The following is a 23,315-nucleotide window of genomic DNA, read 5'->3' as shown; positions in this document are numbered from 1 at the left end:
TCATTCTTGGTGGTTGTTTTGGGAGTTCTTTAACTTGGTTTGAGACCTATCTCAGATTTGGAGTTAGATCTGGGGTTGCTACACCAAATCTAGACTCGTGATGGCCTAGAATGTCATAAAGTGTTGGGTCAAAAATATGGTTTATACTTTGCTTTCCTGGGCAATTGTATTTTTCTGTAATATTTTTGGAGTTTACGGTTGTAAACACCTTACGGCCGTAAACCCATTTACGACCCATGTTATCCGGCCCATGTTCTCCAAGTATATATATAGGTGTTAGGGTTGAGGAGTAGAGATGGATGAACACGACGAGTGTGTACGGCCAAGAGAGAGAGGAAGAGAGAGCATATTGTGTAAGAGAATCTATTGTAACGAATTTCATTCATATCATCAATACAATCAAGATTCTTAGTATTCTTCTTCTCCTTCTCTTCTTATTGTGATCTGGCATCATCCGTTTGATTGGGATTCCGCACCATCAAACGTATCTGATTGATACACGGGCAGATTAGGGACTTACAATTAGTATCAGAGCCAAGTTGTATCAGTCAATTTTGTTAGATTTGGGGCATTATTTGATCTTATTTTTAAAATATTCTTGCGTTTTTGGATAGATCTCGCAAAAATAAGGGGGGGTTTGTTCTTCGTGTTTTTCATAAAAAAGGGTTTTTGATCGAGTTTTGGAGCTTCAAAGTCGAAAAATCGGTGTTTTTGGTCGGAGTTTGCGGCCGGCGGGTAGGGTTTCGGAGTTCACGGCCGGAGTTTGCGGCCGGAAACTGTTCACGGTCGCCGGAGGTTCACGGCTCGGAGTTTGCGGCCTGAGGTTTGCGGCCTCGGCCTCGGTGGTTTACGGCCTCGCAGTTTGGACCTCCTCATCGCTTCGCAGCAGCCTTGCTGCAGCAGGAACCCTTCACATATAAAAAAGTAGCAACCGAAGGTGGAGGTGCCGGAGATCGAACCTGGGTCTCCTCCCTACTAGTCCACACGTCTTACCAAGTCTTATAGTCTGCTTCTTGGTTTATCCCTTCCGATTTTAATTCATCAAGATTCCTTTTCGCACCCAATTTTGAATTTTGACAATTTTAACCCAAAAACTCAATTTCTTTTAATTTTAAATTCCTTTTTTTTCATCCAAAATTAATATATATATATATATATATATATATATATTAATAAAATAATTAAAAAAAATTATTTTTTAACTTTTATTTTTGATTTTTTATTTAAAATTTTGATTTTGATTTTCAGATTTGACCTTTGATTTTAAACTTTGACTTTTTCGTTTAACTTTTAAATTTTCAAATTTAATTTTTCGGTTTGACTTTCAAGTTTGACCTTTTCAAGTTTCACTTTTGAGTTTCAATTTTTAAATTTGACTTTTAAGGTTGATTTTTGAGGTTTATAGTCAAAGGGCATTTTTAAATTTAAGTTTGACTTCTAGTTGTGCTTTACGAGGGAATTGAAAAACATGAAAGAGAGTCGTCAGGAGATGTTAAGACAAAATTTCAACATGTTCGATTATATTCTTGGAGAAACCCTGGAAGCTCAGTTGCAGCGATTTACCACACTCATTACTGAGATGAATATAGTTGGGATCTTCTTGTCCAAATCTGAGATAAACAAAAAGTTGTTCAATTCACCTCCAAAATCGTGGGATATGAACGTGGCCATCATCAAGAAGACAAAAGATCTCAATCATCTTAGCCTTGCTGATGTTATTCAAGAACTTGATGCTTTGAAGTGTAGAGAAACAATGAGTTCTGAAAACATTTCGGTCACTGAAGTTACATGTACTCTAGCTTGTGAAGCCACGATTAAATTTCTTCGGGAACAAATTGATTTATTTAAAAGAGAAGTTGAAGACCTGAGATATGAAGGATATCGACTCAGGAAAGGACAGAAACCCCTGAAGGCTGAGTTAGAAGCAAAAACCAAGGACTTTAGGAAACTTCAGGAAGAGTATAGCAACAAGTGTGAAAATTATGATTATGTTAAGAGACAACTTGCTGCTGTAACTGAAGAACTTGACGCTTTAAAAATTAAGTGTGGAAAAACTGATGTCAGTTTCAAAAATTATACTGCGTCAAGTCAGATAGTCGAGTCCTTATATGAAACCCAATTAAAATTCAAACAAAATCAAAACAAGGGTCTAGGGTATGATAGTGTTCCTCCACCTTTCAATCACAACTACCCATCCATTCCTATGACACAAGACGAAATTGACAGGGAGGCACATCTTCGATATGGCAAACCAGCTGGATTTGTGTCAGGAGGATTTATTCAGGTTGAAAATACTAATGTTTCTGCTTCATGTGCAGGTAAAGTAGCAGAAGATGAGAACAAGGAGAAAACCATTGAACAAACCAACAACCCATTGAACTCTAAATCTGTTGCTTCTAATCAACCTGTCGTTGGTAAATACAGGCCACCATTTCAAGCTAAACAAAGTGCCTGTTGCAACTGTGCGTGTGGGAACAGCAAGTGACAAGGCAAGGATACGCCACCAGGGGCAGGAAGAGATAACTTCACATTGAAGAAAAACACTTGTTTTCACTGTGGAACACCTGGACACATTGCCAGAAATTGTCCTAATCATGCATATGTTCCCTACTATGCACAAGGCTGGCAGAACACACCAGGAGGGAGATTTTTCAAAAGAAACCCGTTAAAGTCAAGTTCAGACAATGCCGAATGGAATGCCATGAAGACCAAGAATTCAACTCCCAAGGCAAAGCATCCAACTTCCAAGGTCAAGCATCCAACTCCCAAGAACAAGAAGGGAATGTTGGCCCAGAAGTCTAGTTCAAGAGATGCTCCTGTGAAGCCAAAATCAAAGTCATCTCAACGGCCGACTTCAAGTTCCAAATCAAGTGTCAAGGCACCCACCGGATCGACAAAGGTGAAAACTCCCAAATCTTCTAATGACTCTAATATTTCGTCATCTTCTGTTTGTGATAAACAGGATATGTCATGGGAGAGAGTACCGTGCAAGGATGACAAAGGTTGACCCAGTTTCAAAATGGACTGGGTTCCAAAGACCAATTAATCCCGCTCTATGTCGGAACAGCTATGGAGGCATATCATCAGACTTCGGTTTGTTGGTAGTGGTTGTTCCAGACACATGATAGGGGACATCTCTCAAATATACAACACTTATAACTTTGTTCGAGAGTTTGTGTCCTTTGCGGGAAAGGAAAGAAGGGAAGAAAAGAAGGGATCACATGGTGTCAAACCCCGAAAACCAAAGGCCGAAACATTTCCAGGGCGGACTCCACGTTGAGTATCAATTCCAATGTACATAGTAAAACAGTAAACACAAAACATTACATTACATTACATAGAATTGTTTACATCTGTTTGAAAGAAAAGTTATACAAGTGTTATATACATATATCATATGAACAAAAGCAAAGACAAGTCTTCTAGACACTCCGTCTTCTCCAAAAGATGGTGGGTACCTGTCTAATGCGGACCTGAGAATACAAGCAGTTTGAAAATCAGCATAAAGCTGGTGAGTTCATAAGCGGTTCTGTTTTGAAAAGAATGAGTTCCTTTGTTTTCTGAAAAAGTTGTTATCCAAGAAAATCCCATATTTTCTTATGTAAAACATTTTAGTTATCATTTGTTACCAATTTGATTACGTGTTGCATGTTACCCCAGGAAAATCCCATATTTTCCTAATAGTTTAGTTATCCATTCGTTTCTTAATTCGTTTACGAGTTGTTATGTTATCCCAGGAAAATCCTATATTTTCCTAAAAGTTTAGTTATTGAACACCAATGTAATATTTGATTATCTATTATACTTGTCATATTAGCTAGGTATTCTGATATCCTAATTGTGTTACACTTGAATGTACCTAGATGCGTGCCTTCGTATTCGTATTCCTATTCTTAATCATATTCATTTTGGTATTTTATATTTGTATTCGTATTCTTATTTATATTTGTATTCCTATTCATATTCGTATTCATATTCGTATTTGTATTTGTATTAGTATTCGTATTCCGAGTCCTATCCCTAATCCTATTCGTATTCGTATTCGTATTCGCATTCGTATTCACATTTGTATTCGCATTCGTATTCGTATTCGTATTCGTATTCCTAATCCTATTTGTTATGTTCCTAGTTATGCTTTCGTATTCGCCCTATTCCTAGTTATACTTTCGTATTCGTTATGTTCTTAGTTGTATTTTCGTATTCATATTCCTATTAGTTCTATTTGATGATTAATATGAATTATTCGCAGATTATGAAATATAATATAGATTGTAACACTTTATCAAGAAATCTATGATTAGTTTGAAAGCTAACTCTGCAATTCGAACCATTAGTTAACACGATTTTTGATATGAAAAGTATACATAATGTAAAACATTTTAACTGAAAATAATAAGTTTAAGTACAAGATTTCCTTTTACTTTTGCTTGTATTCCCCCCCTGAAAACATTTGAAAAACATGGAAAAGGGTAGGGGTATGAACTCACCGATTGAGGAATGCGTCGGTTTGGATCCTAAACGTCAGTTCTGGGTTTGCAAACGCACAACATTCCTATGTATTAAGAGAAGATACACATTTGTATCTAATTAGGACTTGAATTATTTATTTTTTAGGGACATATGCTTCTAGATGCGAAAACACTTCATTACAAGTGTTTGGAGGGACCCGGGTGGCATTTAAGGACACATAAGGCTTGGATATGGAGTTTACTCATCAAGAGTAAACTCTTTGAGGAGTTTTCAGCCCTAAAAAACATATTCACATGAGTTCATGGCTGTGAACTCATGGATGGGAGGTTTATGGTGCTAAATGGCCTTGAAATACTTGGGGATTAAATCTAGGTTTGAGTCTAATGCATTGGAAAGGGATTTAACTCACATATCGACCCTTAATTGGAGTTTACGGCAATAAACTTGGAGTTTACGGCCGTAAACTCCCCTCACACTAAATCCTTGATGTTTTGGTGGTCCTTAATTAATCACATGTGATTTCAAGCTATTTTACAAGTCTAGGGGTAAAATTTGGGCACCATTTGACTATGTTATAGGAGTTTATGGCCCATGAACCCATCCTTGGGGGGTTTACGGCCGTGAACTCCTAAGGGAGGGGTTTTCATTAAGTTTAAGGCCTCTAACACGTTTGTGGTTGCTTTTAGACTTTATTCCAAGGCTATTGGTGTGTTTAAATGGCATTTTAACACTTTAAAATGTGTTTACTCCCCATGATACGGAGTTTACGGCCCAAGCATGTTCTTGGGCAGTAAACTCATGTTTACTCTCCAAAAGTTAAGTTCAAGCTGTTCTAAGTCCATTTTGGTAAGCCCCTAAGTCATATCTAAACTCCTAATGTGGTTTGGATGGGTTTTTGGGCTCCAAAACCCATTTTATGTGAGTTCACGGCCTAGGACTGTTCTAGGGCCGTAAACTCATGAATATGGTCCTATTTCATGATTTAAACTCGAAATTGAAGGCTAAAGATGTTATACTAGGAGCTAGGGAAGTTACCTTGATGATTTGGGGGCTTGAATTCAATGATTTTTGGACTTATAGTGTGGATTTGTGGAGAGAGGTTAGAGAGAGAGAGAGAGAGAGAGTGAAAAGGCTTCAAATGAAGGTTAAACCACTTTATATATGGTTCGGGTTTGGGACACGGTGGAATTCTACCCGATACCGACGTTAAACGGGGCTTTTGGTCGAACCCGATTAAGTTGTCGTAACCCAGCGGGACAATATCTAAAATTTATCTAATTATCATATTGGGGTGTTTTCTTGAGTTTCTAATGGGTTTGGATACTAATTAAGTCGTAATAGAAGTCTCGGAATAAATGACTAAATTTTTTAAAAAAATGTAAACGGAAATGATTTGAAAAAAAAAGACGAATTTATAGACGGAAACGGGTTTCGGCAATGGTACGAACTTCGGGTTGTCACACATGGGGTTAGTGCTTAATAACATGAAGAATTTTCGCATCTATTCTGAGATTATGCGTGCTGTTCTCAGACCTTCTGAATGCAGATTCAATCGGTGAATTACGGTTTGCGTTTTCTTCTCTATACTCCTGAGTTTTTCTTAAGCTGATTCGCTTTAAAGACTAATTTTTGTTTTAGGATAGTTTAAATGTGTGCATTTACTTTCGTTTCTCTCATATGCACAAATTTAGGGGGAGAAATAAAAACAAAACAAAAATTTTTAAATTTATAATAAAATCCAAAAACATTAGAAAATCAAAAAATCAAAAATATGTTAGTTATGAATGTGCTTGAGGGAGATGTTTTGGGAAGTGATATTATCAAGTGATAACAGGCAACCTGAGTCTACGTAACGTACCCGAAGTTGAAGGGTCTATGCTCTGGTTTGATGTGTCGGTAGGCACGAAAATTTTTAAATGGACTTGACTAGGCAGAGTTGAACTTAGGAAATTTATAGACTTGACAAATCTTGACCTAGTTAGATCCATTTAGCCTGACAATACGACGCTCAGATAGGTTGAGCAGGGAGATATATATGGGAATCTACTCGTCACATTAAATGAACCCGTACTTGGAACCGTGGTTTAACTTTTCCTCGATGTGCGGATTTTGTCCTTAATTCCGGTTGGATGGGGCGACTGGTAAATTCCGATAAATTAGGTCTGTAGAATATCATTTTCTTTCTTTCCGTCTGTTAGTCATATGTTGTCTCCTTTGCGTGACTTCTAATCCGACCTGGTACACAACATATGCAAATCTATTTCTCTGCATGTTATATATGTGAAATACTTCTTATTTGTTAGCCATATGCTGTCTCCTTTGCGTGACTTCTAATCCGACCTGGTACACAGCATATGCAACCTTCTTCTTCTCAACCCCTCTAAAGTAATAAGTCATAGAATTCTGAATCTATCCTCTCTCTGAATGGTTGTCTGCTCACTCGGTGTAAGGAGTACTCTGGAAGTTCTTGATGGCTGGGGCATATCAGGAAGCGGGAAACACGTTCTAGTACACTTAAAAATGAACACATACATATTGTCTATAGATCTCGCTGCTTGATTTAGGTGGACAACAATATCCCTGGTTGTAGGCAGTTAAATGATCATAAGAAAAATTTATTTAAGAATTAGGGCCAATCATGATAATAAAGTTACAATTAGATATATGCATGTATCATTTCATTGGTAAAATTGTCCAAAATTGTCACAAATTTTTCGTGATTAAGTGGACCACAATACTGGCGGTCGATCAGACAAAGATGTGAAGATAAGGGTACCGACAAGTGGAATAAGGTTGTCCAACAACTTTGATCCCAAATCACTCTTAAAGTTAGCTATTATTTTTGTTTTTGTTAAGTTTGTTCATAATGTTCTTCTAATTTAAATAAAAGGGGAGAATTAAAAATAAAAATAAAAAAAAAAACAAAAAAAATCAAAAAAATTCAAAATCAAAAATAGTGTTATTTTGGATTTATTTTTGTTCTAAGTTTTCTTTTAGTTTTGTTTTGTCTTGAAAAGTGATTTCAGGTATAGATAAGACTCATGGAGTTTGTGTTGAAGATTTTTGAGCCAAAGCCTCGTCCGTGAGCATCGAAGAATTCGCATTCGAAGGAACAAGAAATGAAGATTATTCTTTCAACATTCAATCGTTCAACCCCAGAAGCAAGGTGAAGCTGAAATTGAAGATTATGTGACGGATTGCATTGAAGCCTCCTCAATCAGTCTGCTGCTATCTTAAACCTGCTGAAGTGATCTAGAAGATTTGTTATGTCTGATGTTCTCTTTGAAGATTCTCAAGCTAAAAGCGTTATCTTTCAAGAAATAGTACAAGAAGCCTCCTCACCCAATGGGCGTTCAATGTCAAATTCTGCAGAAAAGCTCAAGTTCTCAAGATGAAGTCATTCATTGAAGATTTATCAAGTTCATCTTGAAGTCGTGAAGAATTTGAAGATTAATGCTGAATCCAAGCTCTCAATGAAGATTAACAAGAAAAGCCAGCTACTTTTTAGGGGGAGCTTGTTGGGTCAATTAAGAAAAGAAAGTTATAAACCAAGGGGGAGATTGTTGGGTCAAAATATGGTTTATACTTTGCTTTTCTGGGCAATTGTATTTTTCTGTAATATTTTTGGAGTTTACGGTCATGTTTACGGTTGAGTTTACGGTCGTAAACACCTTACGGTCGTTAACTCATTTACGGCCCATGTTATCCGGCCCATGTTCTCCAAGTATATATATAGGTGTTAGGGTTGAGGAGTAGAGATGGATGAACACGAAGAAAGTGTACGGCCAAGAGAGAGAGGAAGAGAGAGCATATTGTGTGAGAGAATCTATTGTAAGGAATTTCATTCATATCATCAATACAATCAAGATTCTTAGTATTCTTCTTCTCCTTCTCTTCTTATTGTGATCTGGTATCATCCGTTTGATTGGGATTCCGCATCATCAAACGGATCTGATTGATACACGGGCAGATTAGGGATTTACATAAAGCTACAGCCTTTGAGTTGTTGGTGAAGCCCCTTTGTCTAAAACCACAGCCTTTGAATTGTTTGCAACTTTATGTGAGGGTTAGATTGTTGAAGGGTGGATCTATGGATTGGAGCCCCTACATGGCTCGGAAAGCTTTTGAATGGATTAAGAACTGGAGAGACTCGGCGAGTCACATGGGTGTACTCGACGAGTTATATGAACATGTGCATGGACTCGACGAGTTGGAAGAACAACTCGGCGAGTCTATTGAATATTGCCTTGGAATCGGCGAGTCTGGTCGCATACCCCAACCTCTTTTGGTTAAAACCTTGGATTAAGTGATTCGGTCGGCAACTCAGTGAGTCGGACAGGATGGGACTCAGAGATCGTCAGACTCGAAGAGTCTTGGGGCGACTCAACGAGTTAAGTCGTATTATGGGAGTTTCTGAGTATAGGAACTCGGCGAGTCGTCAGGGTGACTCGTCGAGTAGAATCAACCAGGAAAGTTGACTTTGATTGAGGACTTTGACTTTGACCAATAGTTGACCAGTTTGACTTCCAAGGGTATTTTGGTAACTTCGGGTATTTATGGAATTGGTTGTTTGGTAGTGTTCTTTGGTGAAGATCATGTCGGTGGTCGGAGCAGCTTGGTCTTATCTTTCCAGTCGACAATTGCAAGTGAGTTCTCCTCACTATATCTACAGGATCTACAGCACCAAGGCCGGCCGTTTATCGGATGGAAATATGGGTATTGTTTGTTATGTTATTGCTTGGCTAGATATGCATCCTGGTGTTTAGGATGGTGTTATGTTAGTGACCTGGTTAAGGTCGGTATCCGGTATATAGGGTAATGTTATGCTAGTGACTGCTTAGGTCAGAATCCTAGTTAGGATGTGGCAATGTTATTAATACGCTAGATACATCCTGGCTTAGGATGGTTGCTATGTTACCGATATGCTAGATTTCATCCTGGTTTAGGATGGTTGCTATGTTATTGATATGCTAGATACATACTGGTTTAGGGTGGTTTATATGTTACTGATATGCTAGATACATCCTGTTTTAGGATGGTTTCTATGTTACTGATATGCTATGTGATCTGTTAGACTGTTTGTCTGGTTAAGGATTGTTATACGATTAATTGTTTATTGTGCATATGGTTGTTTGATGGGGGTTGGGCACAAACAACTGAGAACTCATAGACCTCACATGCATAGACAACTTTAACTGGAATCGACACAGAAACAAGAATATGCCAACACGAAAAGTTACAAACCTCAAGTCGTGTGCTAGTGATAACCAACATGTTTTATTACTGATTAGTTCTTGAAACTTTTTCCAAGATCTTCAAGACTCCCACTGACCTCTTGACATATAAGATTCTCTTGTTAAGAATCATTCCTTGACAAACAAATATTCAAGAGTTAGTGTGATTCGTATCAAGACAAACACTTCACACATTTGGCCTTAGTTGGTCTCTGTTTTATCCAAAACATCAGAACTTACCAATTTCAAATGTACAAGAATAAGAAAACATTTTACTCTGCACTTGACAAGTGTTATAAACCTACTTAAGATTATGTCACTCAGGTTACAATCTTGGAGTATGACTTTAAGACTTGTTTTGGAACGAAGTATGATTCATCTTTTTGATTTAACCAATTCACCAATTCACGATTCCCCTTCTTTGTCAAAACAATGAACTAAGATGTCCTTAGAGAATCAATTGTGATATGGTTTCATAATCACTAAGATAATCATAATCAAGATACTCAAGTACTCTCCCCTTTTTTTAGATTGGAGAAAATTTTATCTTTCTGCCTAATTTGATTCTTCTTATTCGTCCTGCCGTACATTGAAACTTTCCTAATGTTTCAGAATTATACTTTGTCACACCCCAAAACCGATGGCGGAAACGTTCCGAGGCGGAGGACGTCATGCGTAGTATCACAACCATTGTAGAAAGTAAGCATAGTAAACACAACGATTATATTAGATATGAGTATTTACATTTGTTTGAAAGTGGAGAAATACATAGTTTAATATACACCAGTATAACAAATGTATAGACGAGACTTCTGTATGCACCGTCTTCTCCAAAAGTAAGCGAGATACCTGTCTAACGTGAACCTGAGAATACAAGCAGTTTTAGAAATATCAGCATAAAGCTGGTGAGTTCATAAGCGGTTTGTTTCTGGTAAAAGAATGTGTTTCCATTGGTTTTAGGAAAAGCTGTTTCCCATGAAAATCCCATAATTTCTTATAAAAGAAGTTTGGTTATTCATTTGTTAAAGCGCCTGTTCATGAAAAATAAAGTTATCCCAGGTAAAACCCTTATTTTCCTTAAAAGTTGGTGGTTGGTTATCGATCTAGAATGAAGTGTACAAGTATCTACCATACTTGTATTGTTAAGTGAAGTTTCCCTGAAAGCTTGGTTATCCTTGAAAAGTACATTAGTTTTAACACGTATATAAAACTAATCAGTAGTTAGTGAACTAATTCCTAAGGGTATCACTGATACTCTCTAGTAATCAAAACAGTTATTACTTTGAGGTTAGTTCACTAGGTTCAGTATTACTTAAAAGTAAATCTCCATTATCTATGTTGCGAGTTGCATAACCGTACAATAAACTAGATATGGCAAGTAAGAAGGCCAATATCGCTTTATGACTTTTGTCACCCGTAGACCTGCCGGTCCCACTATAGCTAGCAGCAAGGTTTCGGGGTAGTCAGCCCCGTATAGATCTATACACACAAGTGACGTTCTTATCCACGAGACTCTGGTTACAGGGTTAGTCCTACACTCACGTATCTCTATGGAGTGTTACCAAGGACGTGTCTCCTATCTTAAGAATAACGAATTTACAAGTAATAATATGAAAAATCCTATTTTATGATTGGGATGAATCCTTTGTGAATATAAAATATAACATTTTATGATGAGATTCACAAGTTTCCTTGTTTTAGTTTTGAAAACTAACTCTACAAGTTAATTTCTAAATCGGTTGGTAAAACGGTTTTCGGTGTTAAAAACATACTGAACATGTAAGCATTTCATACGAAATAATAGGTTTCGAGTACAAGTTCCCTTGTACTTTTGCTTGTATTCCCCCCTTGAAAACATGAAAAACTCAGAAAAAGGTGTAGGGGGTATGAACTCACCAGACGACGATGTGCCGGGTAGGACTCTAGGTGTCAATTTAGTGCTTGAACACGAACGAGGATCCTATGTAACATGAAGTGATACATAATTGTATCTAATTAGACATTGAACCACTAATTAAGTATGATAATACACTCCGATGCGCGAAAACACCTTATCTCAAGTGTTGGAAGTGATACGGGTTGCATCTAAGGAGTGTAGGGCCTTGATAAGGAGTTTACTCCTCAAGTGTAAACCCTTAGGGGTGTTTATGGCCCAAATACCATATCCCCATGAGTTTACGGCCGTAAACTCATGGGTAGGGTGTTTTTGGGTGTTCAATGCTCTCATAATTCACAAGGAAGGGTTCTAGGGTTGATTCAAGGGCTTAGGAAGTGATCGGGACTTGAAATGACCTTGGAAATGGGGTTTACAGTTTATGAATGACCCTTGGTGTGTTTACTGCCGTAAACACATGGGTTTATGGCCGTAAACTCATGGTTGGCCCATTCTTGCATGATTTTGGGTTTGAAATGAAAGGGTACAAGGTTCTAGGCACTTATGCAAGCTTTTAGAGGTGTTTAAGGGCATTTTAACACCTTAAAAAGCTGTTTACCGTTCATGAATGTTCATGGACCGTAAACACACGTTTACTCCCATAAAGACATGATTTTGGGGTTCTAAGTTCAAGCATGCAAGTTTCAAAGTCATAGATAAGCATTAGAAGGGTTTTGGAGGGGTTTTGGGGCTTTAAAAACCCCTTATGGGAGTTGACGGTTTTGGTAGGTGTTCCCCAACCGTAAACACAAGTTTTTGAGGTATTTTGATGATTCAACCCCGAATTTGCATGGATACAAAGCTAAACAACAAGCTAGGAAGGATTACTTACGATTTTAGAGCTTAAATGAGGTGTTTCTTTACCAAAATCCAACTTGTAGAGAGAGAGAGAGAGAGTAGAGAGATAAAGCTTTAGGAGTAGGAAAAAGGCTCAAATGAAGGCCACTCAACCCTGATATAAGGTTTGAATTTGTGGCCAGGTGGGGATCCACCGAATATCGATGTTAAACGGAGTTTATGGTGGTACCCGATTAAATGTTCGTAACCCGACTTGGTCGTAAACTAAAAACTTTTCCAAATGAATTCGAGGGTTTTTCAGGTGTTTTTATTTCGTTTCAACACTTATGAAAATAAAATAAAAACATTAGCTGATTTTCCTAACCCAAAAGTTAACGGATAATTTCAAATAAATAAATAAATAAATAAATTTTATTAACGGAAATGGGTTACAGCGACGAAATAAATTTCAGGTTGTCACATCATCCTCCCATTAGAGGAAATTTCGTCCCGAAATTTAAAATTAAGATAGAAATCATGGATTTGGAAAGAGATGCGGGTATTTCTGTTTCATTGAATCTTCGCGCTCCCAAGTGAATTCGAGTCCCAGCTTAGCATTCCAGGGAACCTTCACTATCGGGATGCGACTTTGTTTCATACATTTGATCTCTCGATCCATGATTTCGATTGGTTCTTGCACGAAGTTCAGGTTTTCGTTTATTTCGATCTCATCAAGAGGGATCACGAGGGTTTAATCAGATAGACACTTCTTAAGATTAGAGACGTGGAATACATGATGGATGTTGCTAAGCTCTTGGGGTAATCGGAGTTTATAGGCTACGGGACCGATCCTAGCGAGGATCTCGAAAGGTCCTGTGTACCTCGGGTTAAGTTTTCCGCGCTTTCCAAAACATATCATGCTTTTCTAGGGTGAGACCTTCAATAGGACAAGATCTCCAACTTGGAATTCCATAGGTTTTCGTCACTTATCGGCGTAACTCTTTTGTCTATGTATAGAGACTTTCAATCGATCTCGTATTTGGATGATCTTTTCGGTGGCTTCACGGATGATTTCAGGACCAGTGAGAGCGCTGTCGGGGACTCGACCCTTGGCTAGCTGCATGTCCCCTACCTCAGCCCAGCACAGAGGGGATCTACACTTTCGAGCATAGAGGGCTTCGAACGGGGCAGCCTTGATACTGGTGTGGTAACTGTTGTTATAAGAGAATTCAATCAAGGGTAAATAAGTGTCCCACAACTTGCCGAAATCTATGATACATGATCTCAACATGTCTTCCAGGATCTGGATAGTTCTCTCACTCTGCCCATCTGTCTGAGGATGATAAGCCGTGCTCAGGTCTAGCTTAGTTCCGAGAGCCTTCTGTAGGGACTGCCAAAATCTCGAGGTAAACCTACTATCTCGATCAGAGATAATGGACACAGGCACACCATGAAGCAAGTGAGCGGATTTTTTCAATCAGTCGACAATTACCCAAATTGTATCGTACCCACTCGGAGATTTGGGTAACTTGGTGATGAAATACATAGTAATCATCTCCCATTTCTACTACGGTATCTCGGATTGCTAGAGCAGACCCGAGGGTTTCTGATATTCGACCCTCACCTTGGCGCAAGTCAGACACTTGCCCACGAAGGTAGCGATTTTGGCCTTCATGTTTGGCCACCAGTATAGCTTCTTGAGATCCAGGTACATCTTATCCGAACCCGGGTGCACAGAATATCTAGTCTTGTAAGCTTCGTTCATGACAACCTCCCTGAATCCTCCGAACTTTGGGCTCCAAATTCGATCCATGAAACAATAGACTTCGTCACCTCTAATCTCAAGATTCTTATCCATTCCCCTCAAAGTCTCGTTCTCCATGTTCTCTGGTTTTAGGGCTTCCAACTGGGCTTCTCTGATTTGTTCGGATAAGTGGGAATGGATGGTCATTGTCAATGTCTTCGCTTTGTTTCCTGAGCTTTCCTTTCGGCTAAGGGAATCTGCCACCACATTGTCCTTGCCGGGATGGTAGCGGATTTCGCATTCGTAGTTACTGAGCAGCTCTACCAATTGTTGTTGTCTCATGTTTAAGTCCTTCTGATCGAAAATGTGTTGTAGGCTTTTATGGTCAGTGAAGATCGTGGACTTGGTCCCGTAGAGATAATGTCTCCAAATCTTTAGTGCGAAGACCACTACTCCTAACTCCAGGTCGTGAGTTGTGTAGTTAACTTCGTGTGCCTTCAGCTGTCTCGAGGCATAAGCGATAATTTTTCCTCTCTGCATAAGCACACAGCCTAAGCCCTGATTGGACGCATCGCAGTAGACAACGAAATCGTCTGTCCCTTCGGGCAGGGACAGGATAGGTGCGCTGCACAAGGCTCACTTCAACGTTTGGAATGCAGTGTCTTGCTTTTCACTCCAACAAAAGGGTACACCTTTCTGTATCAGAGTTGTTAGGGGATTAGCAATTCTGGAAAAATTCTGAATGAATATATGATAATAGCCGGCGAGACCCAAGAATTGACGGATTTCTGTGGGTGTCTTCGGTGCCGACCAATTCTCTACCACCTTGATTTTGGACGGGTCCATGTGTATACCCTCCTCGCTTACCACGTGACCAAGGAAAGTTACCTTCCAAATCCAAAATTCGCACTTGGAGAATTTCGCGTACAACTTTTTCGATCTAAGAGTTTCCAACACTAACCTAAAGTCTTGTTTGTGATCTTCTTCGCTAATGGAATAGACAAGTATGTCGTCAATGAACACGATAACGAACTTGTCCAGAAAGGGGCGACACACCCGGTTCATCAGGTCCATGAACACTGTCGGTGCGTTGGTTAGACCGAAGGGCATCACTATGAACTCATACTTACCATATCGAGTCCTGAATGCTGTATTGGAAACATCACTTTCGTGAACCCGTAACTGATGGTACCCTAATATAAGGTCTATCTTTGAGAAGTAACTGGCTCCCTGAAGTTGATCGAAAAGGTCATCTATTTGAGGAAGAGGATAATGGTTTTTAACGGTCAACTTGTTCAGGTCACGGTAGTCTATACACATCCGAAAGGATCCATCTTTCCTCTTCACAAATAATATCAGGGCTCCCCAGGGTGAGGAACTCGGTCTGATGAACCCTTTGTTGAGTAGCTCATTAAGCTGACTGGATAACTCCTGCATTTCTGCTGGCGCTAAGCGATTTGGGGACTTGGCTACGGGGGTATCTCCGGGAATTAGGTCGATGCGAAACTCGACTTGACGTTCAGGAGGAATCCCTGGGAGCTCTTCGGGAAAGACATCAGGAAGGTTGCAGACTTCGGAAATGCTCTCGAGGTCTTTAACTTCGTGTTTCTCGTTAATTACATAAGCTAGGAATGCATGGCACTCCTTTCGCAGGAGCTTTTGGGCTTTGATGCATGAAATGATACGAAGATTGGAACTAAGTTTATCGTTGTAAATCATGAGGATTTCACCAGAAGGAAGATTGAGATGGATAAAGTTTTCGTAACAAAGGATATTTGTATGATTGGGGCTCAACCAATCCATGCTAATGATAACATCAAAGCTTTTTATGGAGACTGACATAAGGTCGATGGGAAAAGAATGATCGTTGAGGGTAAGGGTGCAACCTAACAATATATTGTTAGCGTTCTCTTTCTCACCGTTATCCATCTCAATGGTAAATGTTTCGGTTAATGGTTGAGGACTATGTTTAAAAATATGTTTGAATGAATGGCTAACAAAACTTCGTTCCGCACCAGGATCGAAAATGATACATGCATAAGAGTTGTCGAGAAGGAACGTACCCGTGACAACGGTGGGATCGGCGACTGCCTCTTCTTGCCCTATAGTTAGAACTCTCTCGGTGTTGTTGGTTGTTGTTTCTTTGGGGCAGTTTCGCTTGTAATTCCCGACCTCACCATAACCGTAGCAGGCCTGACTGACACCTGCTCCAGAAGCTTGATTGGTTGGTTGGGCTGGTGGCTTGCAAAATCGAATCGTATGCCCCTTTTTACAACAGTTAGAGCATGACAGTTCACGGAATGGGTCGGGGTTATGGTGGTAGTTACACTTGTCGCACCGAGGGAGGTTCCCAGCATACGTACTGGTAGGTGCTTGAGCTGTAGGAGCGACGACAGAAGCAGCAACAGGGGTAGTAGTAGTGTGGACTGCCACAGTTTGCTGCTTCTTTGAGGGCTCTTGCGAAGACTGACCCTTCTTCTGTTTCCAGAATTTTCTTTTCTCACCACTCCCTTTACCTGGTTCAGGAGTGGTGGTAACTTCATCGAGATCGACTCCATGATCGATCAAAGTCTACGCCAAGCACTTTGCGCTGTTGAAGATGTTTGGCCTAGCAGCCAAAACATTTCCTTTGGTTGGCTGGGTCAGCCCCCAAATGAATCTTTCAATCTTTTTGCTTTCCGGGGTGACCATTCCCGGACAAAGGAGTGCTATGTCTTCAAACCTAGAAGTGTAGGTGGCAACATCGGAACCCTTCATCTTTAGGTTCTAGAGTTCATGCTCTAGTTTCTGCATTTCGCCCTGTGGGCAGTATTCGGCAAGCATTAATCCTTCAAGCTCTGCCAACCCATGGCGTTTGCTACTGGTAGGGTTAAGGATTTGACTCGGCCATTCCACCAAGTCAATGCTTTGTCGGTGAAAGTACAGGCAGCGAATTTCACCTTGTTGGCTTCCGAGCAAGAACAGATTTCAAAGATAGACTCAATCATCTCGAACCATCAAGTCAAGGCAATAACACCTCCAGTGCGATTGAAAGGTGTGGGTTTCGCATTCATGAAGTCTTTATAGGAACACTCCTTCTGGTGTCCCTAACCACCTTCCTAGTTTTGGGGCTGAGTACCACCTCCTGGCCCGCCAGAGCCGTCGGGGTTCATTTGTGACATAGTAGCAGCCACAGCAGCAGCAACGGCTACTTGGAACATGGCGGGATCAAATGGAGGAGGTGGCGGAGGAGGATTGTTGTTCTTTGAGCTGAGTCTTTTCTTTGGAGGCATCTTGATCTAAAATGATCAGGAAAGAGAGGATGGTAAGTCCTCTGGATAGAATCAAGAGATATGAAACAAGAGATATCTCATTATGGCAGTTAGGGTGTTCTACTAAGCGATAGAACATGAAAAAGTTACTAAAGCAAGTAAACTATCGCTAAGGAAAGAATGAGTATCAACACTTGGAACGAATTTCTACAATGTATTCGGCTCTGACTAAAATACTCCTATAGTATATTATGTTTTGTTGCGACGATGACTAGTTGTTTGGATATTTGGGAAGTTTTAGGCCTATTGTACACCACAGTCACTCCCAAGCACATGTTGGCTGTGTCTCAAATGAATATAGTTGATCAGGCTATATTGACCCTAGACACGACTACATAACTGCCCAGGTTTAACCGCAGTGTAAAACACCCAATTACTTATGTTTTGTTCTACTCGTGGTTACGGTTTCTGGCTTTTAGGTATTCTTGTATACTTTTTAAAAAATACTTGCATTTTAAAGTGTACTTTTAGTTCAGAGCGCTTCAGGCCTTTAATGTTTATAGTTATATACCATGTAAGGTTTGGTATACTTAGTTCACTATAAACAAGGGCTTTGATACCAATCTGTCACACCCCGAAACCGATGGCGGAAATGTTCCGGGGCAGAGGACGTCATGCGTAGTATCACAACCATTGTACATAGTAAGCATAGTAAACACAACCATTACATTAGATATGAGTATTTACACTTGTTTGAAAGTGGAGAAATACATAGTTTAATATACATCAGTATAACAAATGTATAGACGAGACTTCTGTATGCACCGTCTTCTCCAAAAGTAAGCGAGATACCTGTCTAACGTGAACCTGAGAATACAAGCAATTTTAGAAATATCAACATAAAGCTGGTGAGTTCATAAGCGGTTTGTTTCTGGTAAAAGAATGTGTTTCCTTTGGTTTTATGAAAATTTGTTTCCCAAGACAATCCCATATTTTCTTATAAAAGAAGTTTGGTTATTCATTTGTTAAACCGCTTGTTCATGAAAAGTAAAGTTATCCAAGGAAAAACCCTTATTTTCCTTAAAACTTGGTGGTTGGTTATCGATCCAGAATGAAGTGTACAAGTATTTACCATACTTGTATTGTTAAGTGAAGTTTCCCTGAAAGCTTGCTTATCCTTGAAAAGTACATTAGATTTAACACATATATAAAATCACTCAGTAGGTAGTGAACTAATTCCTAAGGGTATCACTAATACTCTCTAGTAATCAAAACAATTATTACTTTGAGGTTAGTTCACTAGGTTCATTATTACTTAAAAGTAAATCTCCATTATAATATTGCGAGTTCCATAACCATACAATAAACTAGATATGGCAAGTAAGAAGGCCAGTATCACTTTATTACTTTTGTCACCCGTAGACCTGCCAGTCTGTAGCAAGCAGCAAGGTGTGGGGTAGTCAGCCCCGTATAGATCTATATACACAAGTCACGTTCTTCTCCAGGAGATTCTGGTTACAGGGTTAGTCCTACACTCGCGTATCTCTATGGAGTGTTACCAAGGACGTGTCTCCAATCTTAAAAATAATGAATTTACAAGTAATAATATGAAAAATCCCGTTTTATGATTAGCATGAATCCTTTGTGAATATAAAATATAACATTTTATGATGAGATTCACAAGTTTCCTTGTTTTAGTTTTGAAAACTAACTCTACAAGTTAATTTCTAAATCGGTTGGTAAAACGGTTTTCGGTGTTAAAAACATACTGAACATGTAAGCATTTCATACGAAATAATAGGTTTCGAGTACAAGTTCCCTTGTACTTTTGCTTGTATTCCCCCCTTGAAAACATGAAAAACTCGGAAAAAGGTGTAGGGGTATGAACTCACCAGACGACGATGTGCCGGGTAGGACTCTAGGTGTCAATTTAGGGCTTGAATACACGCGAGGATCCTATGTAACATGAAGTGATACATAATTGTATCTAATTAGACATTAAACCACTAATTAAGTAATATAATACACTCCGATGCGCGAAAACAACTTATCTCAAGTGTTGGAAGTTATACGGGTTGCATCTAAGGAGTGTAGGGCCTTGATAAGGAGTTTACTCCTCAAGTGTAAACCCTTAGGGGTGTTTACGGCCCAAAGACCATATCCCTATGATTTTACGGCCGTAAACTCATGGGTAGGGTGTTTTTGGGTGTTCAATGCTCTCATAATTCACAAGGAAGGGTTCTAGGGTTGATTCAAGGGCTTAGGAAGTGATCGGGACTTGAAATGACCTTGGAAATGGGGTTTACAGTTTATGAATGACCCTTGGTGTGTTTACTGCCGTAAACACATGGGTTTATGGCCGTAAACTCATGGTTGGCCCATTCTTGCATGATTTTGGGTTTCAAATGAAAGGGTACAAGGTTCTAGGCACTTATTCAAGCTTTTGGAGGTGTTTAAGGGCATTTTAACACCTGAAAAAGGTGTTTATGGTTCATGAATGTTCATGGACCGTAAACTCATGTTTACTCCCATAAAGACATGATTTTGGGTTCTAAGTTCATGCATGCAAGTTTCTAAGTCATAGATAAGTATTAGAAGGGTTTTGGGGCTTCAAAACCCCCTTATGGGAGTTTACGGTTTTGGGAGGTGTTCCGCAACTGTAAACACAAGTTCTTGAGGTATATGGATGATTCATCCCCGAATTTGCATGGATACAAAGCTAAACAACAAGCTAGGAAGGATTACTTACGATTTTGGAGCTTGAATGAGGTATTTCTTGACCAAAATCCAACTTATAGAGAGAGTAGAGAGAGAAAGCTTTAGGAGTGGGAAAAAGGCTCAAATGAAGGCCACTCAACCCTTATATAGGGTTTGAGTTTGCGGCCAGGTTGGGATCCACCCAATACCGATGCTAAATGGAGTTTATGGTCGTACCCGATTAAATGGTCGTTAAATGACCTGGTCGTAAACTAAAAACTTTTCCAAATGAATTCGAGGGTGTTTTACGTGTTTTTATTTCGTTTTGACACTTATGAAAATAAAATAAAAACATTAATTGATTTGCCTAACCCAAAAGTTAACGGAAAATTAAAAAATAATAATAATAAATTTTATTAACAGAAATGGGTTACGGCGACGGAATAAATTTCAGGTTGTCACATACTTAAACTTGTAAGCACAATCATATCTACTAAACTTTAGTAAATCATGATGAATAAACCTTTTCGTTCTTTGTTGTGGACTTAACCAACACACACTCAAGTGTACCCGATCCTATAGTCCCAAAGATGAAAATTCTCATTCATCATACAATACAAGTTGCATGATTCCAAGTTTCTATCTAACTGAAACTTGGGTGATGAGAATCTTTCCTTACTTGGTAAATTATGACACTACCACAAACGAAAGAATCAAATCCATTTTTCCAATATTGCTATCACTGGAATCATATAAACAACAATTTTTCACAAATGTCATTGTAAGGATATTTAAAATCAATAAAATTAAAACTTGTTAATTTATTTTAAAACTTGTGGGAAAAGAAACTTATCCTTACAATGCAAATGCTTCAGTGACCTTGAACTATTCAAGAACTTGTGGTTTAGGGAGAATAATTGGAGGAGGTGGAGGAATTGAAGTATGATTTCCTTGATCCAACCATGCAACATCATCTTCATTAGGAAAGTTTGTTTCAAGGGATTTGGGAAGACCATAGTTGTCTGAACCAGACATCTAAAATGGGAGATATTCAAGTTAGTTGATTTAAGTCCTTAATAAAACACCCAATATGAAATATTAAGGCTAGGGCCCAACACAACATTTTATAAATTGGAAGAGGGATGCCGTAATCCAAGCTATAAAATATTTGAAGGTAGGCGAATGACGATTCACCAATTTCCACCATGAAAAACGAAATAGGTATTAGGTTTTAATTGGTTTTGAAATTCCTAGATCTTTTGAGATTCATTGAAGTTTTCAATGGTATGTTAAAATCTCGATTGTGCCCTCTCAAGTTTGTGACTGGGATGTCGAAGATCACAAACAAGGTGTGAATAACCATCAAAATATACTTGGTACGCTTAATATTTATCACCTAGTGGATGTGCCAGTTAACCACATGCGCTCTGACGATATATGATAAACCTTAAGCCACCCTTTCCCAACCATGTTAAATCCAAGTTAGTGTGCCGGTTATGTCACACCCCCGAACCAGACGGCGGAAACGTCCGGGGGCTGTCGTGACTCAATTGAATACCATAACATTGAATATATATGAAACATAACAACATTCGTCACCGTGCATTAATATCTTACAACCAGCAGTGTTTACATGTCATACATTGTTTAAACATTACATTCCCAAAAATTAAATTGTTTGATTCGTACATAAATAAATTGCAACCGTCACTGAATATGATTTCCTTTGATTCACTGGTTCCCTGAGAATACAAGTATTTTGAAAAACGTCAACATATAAAATGTTGGTGAGTTCATAAGTAGTGTTTGAAATCGAATGTTTGTATTGTTTGAAAAACCACCAGAAAATCCGATATTTTCTGAAAAGAAAAGCTTTTGAAAACGTTTGTAAAGATCCATAAGTATGCTTGTTTGTTTCTATACTTGTGTCAAAAAAATGTTCATTGAAGATGTATGCAGTTCAAATCTGTATGTATTAAAAACCCTAGGAAAACCCGATGTTCCCCTAGTTCCTTTGAAATCCACTAAGTTGCGTTGAAACCATTACAAAGATAGAAGTGTCGGTCCCAGGCGACGTTGGAAGGTTCTCGAGCAGGATTATTTACTACAAACCCGCGTTACACAAACGCCCAGTTTATAGTTATACTAACGATTCCCGAGGGCATCGTCAGTACTAATCGCGTTATCCAATCGCCCGGACTAGGTGTAGTCCCACATCCGAAGAGAAAGAGGACACGAAGGCCTCGATGACTCTATAAATCGGTTGGGGATAATATGCGTGCGAGGGGTCCCCGACCTGCCTCGTAAAATATGCAGACTTTTCTAGCAATACCAAGGACCCTTGGGGACCAGTGGTATACAAGCCATTGAAAGTCCCTCTACGTTGTGCCGAGTCGGTGAAACTCAACACTTCGTAGAAAATATGCGTCTTCGGGCCTTAAGATCAGGTCATTGGGCTAGCTAGGCCCAACAAGCAAGATTTTACACTTTTGGGGCCCGAAGATGGTGCGTAGACGTCTGTGCACACTCGTATGTATATGTATTACCAAATGTTATTTGTATGAATCGTAGTATCGAAGAGTTAGTAGTTGTAGATTTCTATTGGCTCGAGACCGAGCCAATTCGTTTAACAACGACTTTTGGTATTGTAATGAGTTGTATTTCGTCGATAGTAACGGTGCCATTATTTGATCAAATTGTACATATTGAATTAGCCTTGAAATATTTCTGTTTTTCAGCCCCTCATTGTTTGTAGAATTTACATTTTTAACCCTTTTATTAAATACTTCCCGGTTTGGTCCTTAAACTATTTCTCTTGACATTTTGACACCAAAAATTATTGAAATTAATATTTTTCAGCATATTTTTCATAGAAAACAGTTTAAGTCCCTGAAAATGCAGTTTTCTCGGTTTTAACCCTTCTTTTCGCAATTTTGACAATTTTGGCCCAAATTGGAAAATTTTTGCAACTTTGGTCCTTTTTAAATTTAAAAAGCATTTTAAACCTTTGAAAAGGATTTGGGACACTTATAGTCCACTGTTTTACAGAAAATTACAGTTTTGGCCCTCCAAAACAGAAAAATTCGCATAATGGGCCTCATTGGGCCGAAATTTTCATTTTTAGCCCATTAAGCCTGAAATTTATGTTTTTAATCCTCTAATTGAGTATAATTCCAGAAATAGTTCTATGGAAACTGTTTTGGCACACT

Source organism: Lactuca serriola, chromosome 8, assembly GCF_051521515.1.
Source record: "Lactuca serriola cultivar US96UC23 chromosome 8, Lser_US96UC23_V15, whole genome shotgun sequence".
NCBI classification, from domain to species: Eukaryota; Viridiplantae; Streptophyta; class Magnoliopsida; order Asterales; family Asteraceae; genus Lactuca; species Lactuca serriola.
This window is presented reverse-complemented; position numbering follows the sequence as displayed.